This window comes from Pocillopora damicornis, chromosome 13 (genome assembly GCF_964200805.1).
Source record: "Pocillopora damicornis chromosome 13, jaPocDami1.2, whole genome shotgun sequence".
In the NCBI taxonomy this organism is placed as follows: Eukaryota; Metazoa; Cnidaria; class Anthozoa; order Scleractinia; family Pocilloporidae; genus Pocillopora; species Pocillopora damicornis.
The window spans coordinates 14,218,125-14,225,747 of record NC_142682.1 but is presented as its reverse complement, the minus strand read 5'-3'; the positions used below and the strand labels follow the sequence as shown (position 1 = coordinate 14,225,747).

The 7,623-nt window shown below is 37.7% G+C and overlaps 1 long non-coding RNA gene across 1 annotated transcript; it reads right to left on the bottom strand.

Moving 5' to 3' along the window:
* Positions 1-610: 610 nt before the first annotated feature.
* Positions 611-1,220, bottom strand: LOC149035615 (uncharacterized). Its single transcript, XR_016182370.1, has 2 exons — positions 1,115-1,220; positions 611-685 (listed from the first exon to the last, which is right to left on the bottom strand). It is a non-coding gene; the product is annotated as an uncharacterized LOC149035615 (long non-coding RNA).
* Between the last annotated feature and the right edge of the window lie 6,403 nt (positions 1,221-7,623).

The window sequence follows — 7,623 nt, the reverse complement described above, 5'->3', positions numbered from 1 at the left end:
TGATAGTAAGGTGACCGTGACCGAAATTCATGGCATAATACATTACGTCTCGAAAAATTTAAATTTATATTTCTGTTAACCTTTAATACAAGCGCAAAAATCGTATCACGACTGAAGATCAGGTATACCTGTTTCTACTTTTGCCAGGTTGTATCTTCCCTTTTGCTTCGCTATTGAGCTGTGTCATCCCTTGTGACTCTTCTTTGCAACTCCTACTGGTCGACAAGCTGCTCAGCCTGGATTCCCACACGGGATATTTAAGTTTTGAACATGTGCATATACGTGGCCATTAGGCCACCGAGTTTATACCTCTATCTCTCTCTCTCTCCCTCTCACTCTCCATCTCTTTCGGTTTCCGAACTCGATTTATTTTACCGGTGTCTGATTCTGTAAACGCCGGAACATCTGTTGCGAGTTTTTCTCAACGCCTTCATGTAAAAATTTCGTTTACAGTTTTGATTTTTAGTTTGGATTTTGCAATAACATTTATTATCATTTTTATTACAATTATTATCACTAATGATACTATTATATATCATAATTATTATTATGATTACTGATACTTGATATAGTTTTTACCTTCACTAGAGTATCACCTGATGCTACGATCGTGAAGTTCTTTGTCTTTCAAAGGCTCGCCCCCTGACTGACTCTATTTTCTTCATTGACTCGCCGAAAGTTACCCCTAGTTGAGAAAAAACAAACTCCTTAATTCCGTTTTTAGCGCTCATCGGCAGTAGACAAAAAGCTTTCTTACCACTTCTGGTCGGAAAGGGCTGTAAAAATAGCTTTTACTTTTTGTGGTCTTTCCAAAAGGACGTTGTAGGCGCTACACACATGTAAGCCGTCTATTTGAAGCAGATTAGGCGTTCGTTAGTTTACCCTTTGTGGAATGTTATACGTGAGACGAATAAAAAGAAAGTTCTCCTCTTAAAATTCAATCAAGTAAGATATCATTATTGTAACCTGATATGTAACTGATAACACTCATGTCTACAGCTCCCCTTGAATTAAAACAAATTTTCTTTAACGTAGGCCGCTTTGAATGCAGATAGAAGTTTGTTCTGTCTCTCAAACATTTCCTGACTATCATACAGTAATTAACTCACATTACCACTTTCCCTCTACATGAAAGGTCTTCGTATTTTCCCTTTCCAGATCACCATATGTTGAAGAGGGCCATCTGTTTATACGTTGCGTACGTTGTCAAAAGACATGCATTTGAACAAGTTTACTAATTAGCCTCAGGTGACTAGCAAACCATACCATCAACATTTTAACACTAAAAACAAGAATTTTTAACTAGAATATTCAGCTTTACCATTTATTTTTTGGCCATTGTTGTTATTATGATTCAATTTGTTCTATTTCATTCCTTTGTCATTATTTTAATTACCTTGATTTGATATCGGCTTCAGGATTTACACCATTAACGACATGCGCTCACTGGCTTGTCGCGGATAAAATAGGAGTTTATCCGATATAACAACATGATCAGACTCCCAAAACTGATATTTGGCACGGTAACCTTGATTATACCAGCTTAAGCCAGAATATTTTTATTTTTAGTTGTTTTTCTTGTTACTCGAAGACGCTGGGATACCTATTGTAAGTGATAATCGTTTTGGCCGACACGATAATCGGATCAAGCCTAGCAGTGTTGAAGTGTTAATGGTTTAATGACACCCTCTTTTTCCTGTCAGGGTAATTTGTCGATCGTTTGACTCCCTTCCGTTGATATTTTTGCTTCATATTTAATGTACGTTGACAAACCTGATTTATTTCTGTGGTGTTGATCCTAAACTCTCATGAAACATCCAGATAGCAAACAAACACATTAAAAAACCGTAATTCAAATTCATTTTATCAATCGTATTTTCATTTTCGGTTACCATGCTTTATCGATTTTCTACCTGGTAGTGTGATATGTCGGAAATGTACGGTTTTGTTGCTACTAATGTGACTTGGCAAAAGGCGGAAATGTGTCAAAAAATAAATCCTAAACAGCCTCTTCTGTGACATATCTGACACTTGCATTGCAAACTACCCATTTGTTGTAAGCGTTATTTCATTCATCATGACCAAATAAAGGTATGTCTTGCGTTTAAGCAGGAGCCCATTTGCGCATCCTGGTTTGAGTTATCGGTAAAACACCAGTGCTATGCATATCTCAAAATAGTATGAACTTTCACAAGCGTCTTAGTCTCAAAGGTCTCCGAGATGAGAACACTTCAACTCTGTCTTACTCTTTATCCACTTTCTCGCAAAGAAACCGGGGGAGGATAATTAGTTCGACATTGGGCCTGATGGACAAATTAGCTCTTTCTCGTTCCGTCAGAGACACTTCTTTTTTTTTTTTTTTAACAAATTAGCTGCAAGTTTGGTAGATGTAGAAATATCGACCCTCAAGAGTATTGCATTTAAGATCAACTTGCAAACATAATTCAATTTCCTTTTTCCTCTTTTCATGTCTTATTCCTACTGGATTAAAATGATTTAAATAGCGAGAAAAGTTGTTTTAAGTCAATTGACGATTGAAATCGCATGTCTGCCAGCTTGTGCTTGATTCTTAATCCGTTAAGCAAAGGCTACCCCGGCCAAGATTTAAAGATCTTGTGACAGTCATAATCTTAAGCTGTTTCCTGCAGAGGTTGGTGTTTGCCAATCTCTTCTTGGCGGACTAAAAGGATCGAACGATTGTCCGCTCAGTGTGAGTGTGCCCTCTGGAGTGGCAAAGCTTCTACAATGAAAATCCCTCTGAATTCACAACATTATTACGCTCTCGGCATCGTGTTTTGACTAAACACCTAAGTAAGCTCAACCAAAGTAGAACAAGTCACCAACGAAATCTTCTACTGAGTTCATCATTATCGCGTTAGTATTGAGGGTTCAAATGAAAATAAATAGAATCTACTAAGTATGGTTCTTAAAAGTGCAGAAGAGCCGACTCCCAATCAGTGCAGTTGTACTTGATTTTCTTGCAAATTAATGCCCATCATCCCAACTTATTTCCTACAATCGTATTTTCTGTAGCTCCATTCATGAATGGCAATGAGGTTGCCATTCGCTTTTTTCATTTCTCTCAAAATTGAAACCCTGAAAGTATCAAGTCAAGCTTTTCTAAGTCAGAGAAAGATTTTAACCGCACTAATGAAGGAGAATGCCAACAGTGAATTGAGTAATTTCTTGGAATTGCAAATTAGTAGAGTTTATAATGCATCAAACTTTTCCATTTTTATCATCTCTTTTATCCCCCTTTGCCGCTCAACTAATCTCTTTTGAGTGCAGTGGATAGTTTCATAAGTATTTGAGGTATTCCCGCCTCTCGTTTAAAGTCTTTTCTATTTAATTATCGTGACATCTGTCTACCTAATGTGACTTCCTTTATTCATGCTGAAGGCAATTTTAAGAGGAAAATGTAAAATATAAAAATCAGATGAACCCTTCAAATAAGGCCAGACCACCAGGATCTCGTGCTGATAATCGAGGAGTGTGGGCTAACCATAGCGGTGAAGCCCTGGGTCGGGGCCTGCGTTTATGTGTTGACGCCAAGCTAGATCAAAGAGGTTTGTTGCGAGGGTAGATTGCTTTATTTAGGCTAGTGTTTCTGTGCCGACGCCAAGCTAGACCAAAGAGGTTTGTTGCGAGGGAAAATTGTTTTACTTATGATAAATATCTTACAACAGATAGATAGCGAAGTAGGACTGACGACCCTAAATTAAGGATGTTTCTGCATTAATCTTGTGATTTTTAGTTTAGAGGAAGAAAGCGCATAGTTAACTACCAACGTACCTAAATTTAATATCGCTGCACTGTGGATTAGACTCTTCGGTCTCTTGCGTTAACTAGCTTGTCGCGGCCAAAGTGGCGCATATCCGATAAAACAACGCGGTCAGACCTATAAACCTGAAGTATTATGTTATCATAACATTATTTGCGGCGACAAATCCGAAATATATTGAAGATTTTCCTCTTTTGAAATAAGAGTATGTTCGTAACCGCTCTAACCATTAATTCTCATATGTTTATGCAGGACTGAGAACACAACAAACCAAGCCAACCTTGATGTGATATTAGCCAGAATTTCAACCGATATGAACTCATATGACCAAAAGTTGGTCTAAAAATTGTTCTTTCAAGGTTACAATGCCTTATAAAGAGTGCCTAGACCGTATATCATAATCTCCTTTTTGTTACTCTAATGCTTGCCTATGATTGTTGAAAAAGAAAAATCGGAAAAAATGGAAAAAATGATAGTGCCGCTCGGGAGAGCAGCGAACATGCACGGCACTAACCATAATCTTAATATGGAGCCGGAGGGAGGCGAAGCTTCAACAAACGCGTGTTCGTATCCATGGCATGGGAGTTCAGCCAGAGTGTCCAAAGGATCAATAGGAATCAAGAGAAATAATAGGACCTTATTTTCACTTGGTATAGGAATGGCAGATTGAATTATACCTCTTTACCTTAGCTTTTGTCCCTTTTTTTCTTCTTCCAGAAAGAGGTGTAGCCCCGTTTGGACTCCTCTATCCACTAGCTGGCTCAGAATTTCTTAATCTTCTGTCACGTTTCATTAACGCCTTCAAGGTGGTAGACCATATTACATATCTGGATGCGACAGTTTTAAGAAAAATTGATAGCTCGAATCAATTAGCGAATTCAATAGATGAAAGTCGTCTTCATTAGTCCTTCCGTGTGGGTCAAAGAATAAATTAATAAAACACGACAGACAAAAAAACAAGCCTTAAAAAAATGATTCAGAAAAAGAAACGATTCAGCTTCCACTTGAAAAATTAGTGTTGAACACGTCTACAGAGTGTATCAGCGAACCTTCACGGATTCCGCAGTCATTGGCCAACCGGTTTAATTTAATGTGATCATCAAGATTTCCACGCAACAGTTGATGGTACAATACGAATTCTAAGCGCGTGCTTGCAATTTGGAACACTCCGACGTTCTCGCGACTTCCCCTCTAAAAAATTTGTGCCTTTTACATTACATTCTATCGCTGTTTTTCCTCGCTCGCCTTGCATAACAAGTACGGCTTCCCCCGCAATAACAAGTATCGTTCAACTTAGCCGCATTCTATTGTTGTTTACCTGTTTTACAATATCACAAGCTCATCCCTAGTTTAAGCGTGTTATCCGTGTGAAAATATATCAGTTGAAATAAAACTACATGTGCCTGTCCAAATATGCCTGAGAGAGAGATTCAAATCGCGAAAATGGCGGTCACACGAGTCTCGGCTCCGTGCTTTAAGGAACTTTTCATGCTCTTCATTTGTAATTCTCTCACAAGAACCTACTAAATTGGCTTGAATCTCTGCTTAAAAAACATGAGGGATTCCTTTTGATGTGGAAAAGGTTTCTTACGTAAGATAACGGTGTATCATGTGCAAGTCCAATGGACCCGCTTGAAAATCTCTGGTGACAGGGCTGTCTCAGCTGTTACAATTAGGCTATTGAAAGATTTGCTTTTGGATATCAAGACAAGTTCATTCGTCATTGCCAATAAACCTTTTTATTTTCATTTTCAGGACTGTGTATAGCTAGTTGTATATCATTGTCATTTTTTAATTTTTCTTTTAATTACCACTGGTTACTATTTTGTTTCCATGTGTCCCGTTTTTACGTAAAGTGGTATTAATTTTTTCATTCTATATGAGGCTTTAGAGATAAAATTATTACGTATTATCATTTCAAATCTCATCAAAGACTGCTTCCTTTTTTTGTCCGCGTTTATTTGTATTGCTTATTGTCCGTGAGCGTGCATATCCAAACTATGGCTTTCTGATTACGCAAAGCAACACTTGACGTCATCATTCCGACGGTAAGCTCACGAATTAACTAGTTTTGACAGCCGACTGAAGCAAACTCTAAGCAGAGATTTTCTGAAGCCGTCGATGAAGATATTACCCAAGTCCTTGTATTTCTGTAAGTTGCTCTTGGCTTAACATGTATGTGACTGGACTTTTTTCTATCCTTCAAGGATCAAAGATGTGTTTAGCTTTAGTCGTATAATTCCGTTTCGTTTATAGTTCAGGTTCTATTTGATTCACAGATCCTTCACAAGAAGTTAAAGAGCCACCTATTCTTCGAAAATATTTTCAGTAGGCCCAGATTTTACCACTAACGATAGTTGGCCTATTTTGCAAATTTATTCATGAAAGGTGCTACCCTTTGTTTGTAATGAGTGATCTCAGCTCATTTAACAGTAATATATCTCATGGTGCAATAATATGCACAGGAGTCTTAATACTCTTCTTCTGCTCTGACCCGGAAACACCAGCACTGACTGAATTGCTAAAAGTAGGTCAGGATCGGAAACTATAGTGAAAAGCCTAAATAGAGCGGGGAATACATAAATCAAGCCTGCCAAACAAGCTGAACCAAACTGCCCCTCTGCCAAGAAGAAGCGGTCAATCTTCGGGTATAAAACGTGATTTGGTGTAGTTTTTCAAGTCTCGTAGTTTAAAGAATTTAATGAAAAGTGAAATGTCATGGTGGTTGTGTCAGTTATTCTGACAGCCTTAAAAGGAGTCATAAGTAGTTATAAGAAGTCGTTCCATTGACGTTTTGAAAGCAAACGATCGAATCGTCAGTATAAATAAACTTTTTTTAGCAGTTAACCCTGCCGTCTTTCGAGTATTCGTAAGCAATAGGAAGCTGTTGATGTGTTGAATATGTATTGTCTGTAAAATAAAGAAAATAATAATTATAAATAATACCATTTGAAGCTTTACTCAGAGTTAAAGAGAATTTAATGGGAAAATCTCTCCTTTCCCGTTTAGACGATTGGGTTTGCCGATTGCGGTCAAGTTACCAAACCCCGAAATCTACTGGTGCAGGAGAAATGGGCTAAAGTCCCATGTAAAGACCTAAGACTACGTTTCTTCCAAAAATCTACTTCCTCACAATTTAAGTTAAACACCGCAGATGTAGATAGGCCATCTGGGGTGTGACGTTTTAGACATTTTTATGAGTGATGATTGATTGCCAACCTTTATTCTTTGATGCTCTGAAGTTTTTACAGAGATTTATCGACTGGAAACAGAAAACCTTTGAATCACTGGTTTTAAGTATCTTTTTTGGTTCAATTGCTGGTAAATTTTCCCACGTCGTAGTCCAAGGAGAAGAAAAGGACCATTACGATAGCTAGGAAAAGTTTTATCAAACCCACACAGATGTTTGCAGTTGTCAAACTTTTTAATGAGATTAATATTGCCGTGACAAACCAGTAACAGCCGCAAAATTTAATCACTAAATTTCATGTTCTGCAGCATGAAAACTTTTCTGTACGACACATTTTAATCCTTTTTCATAAGATAAATTTACATTGTTCCTTTTACGTAGGCCGGCGACTGGACGGAAGCCATTATTTATTTCATATTTTCTTTCCTATAATCTGAAGTTTGAATATCCTTATTTGGAGATAATGTTGCGCTACTTGTCAAACGATTGTTAAAACCTTATTTGAAAGCTGCTGTGGGGTGGAAAGGGCGGTAAAAATGAAGATAAAGTGATTAATACAAACGTAAACGTGAGAAAGAAAGCAGTTGCAGACATAATCAACCTCGGACAGAGCAGAGATAAATACTGTTCACGTGCGACCCATTATTCTTTA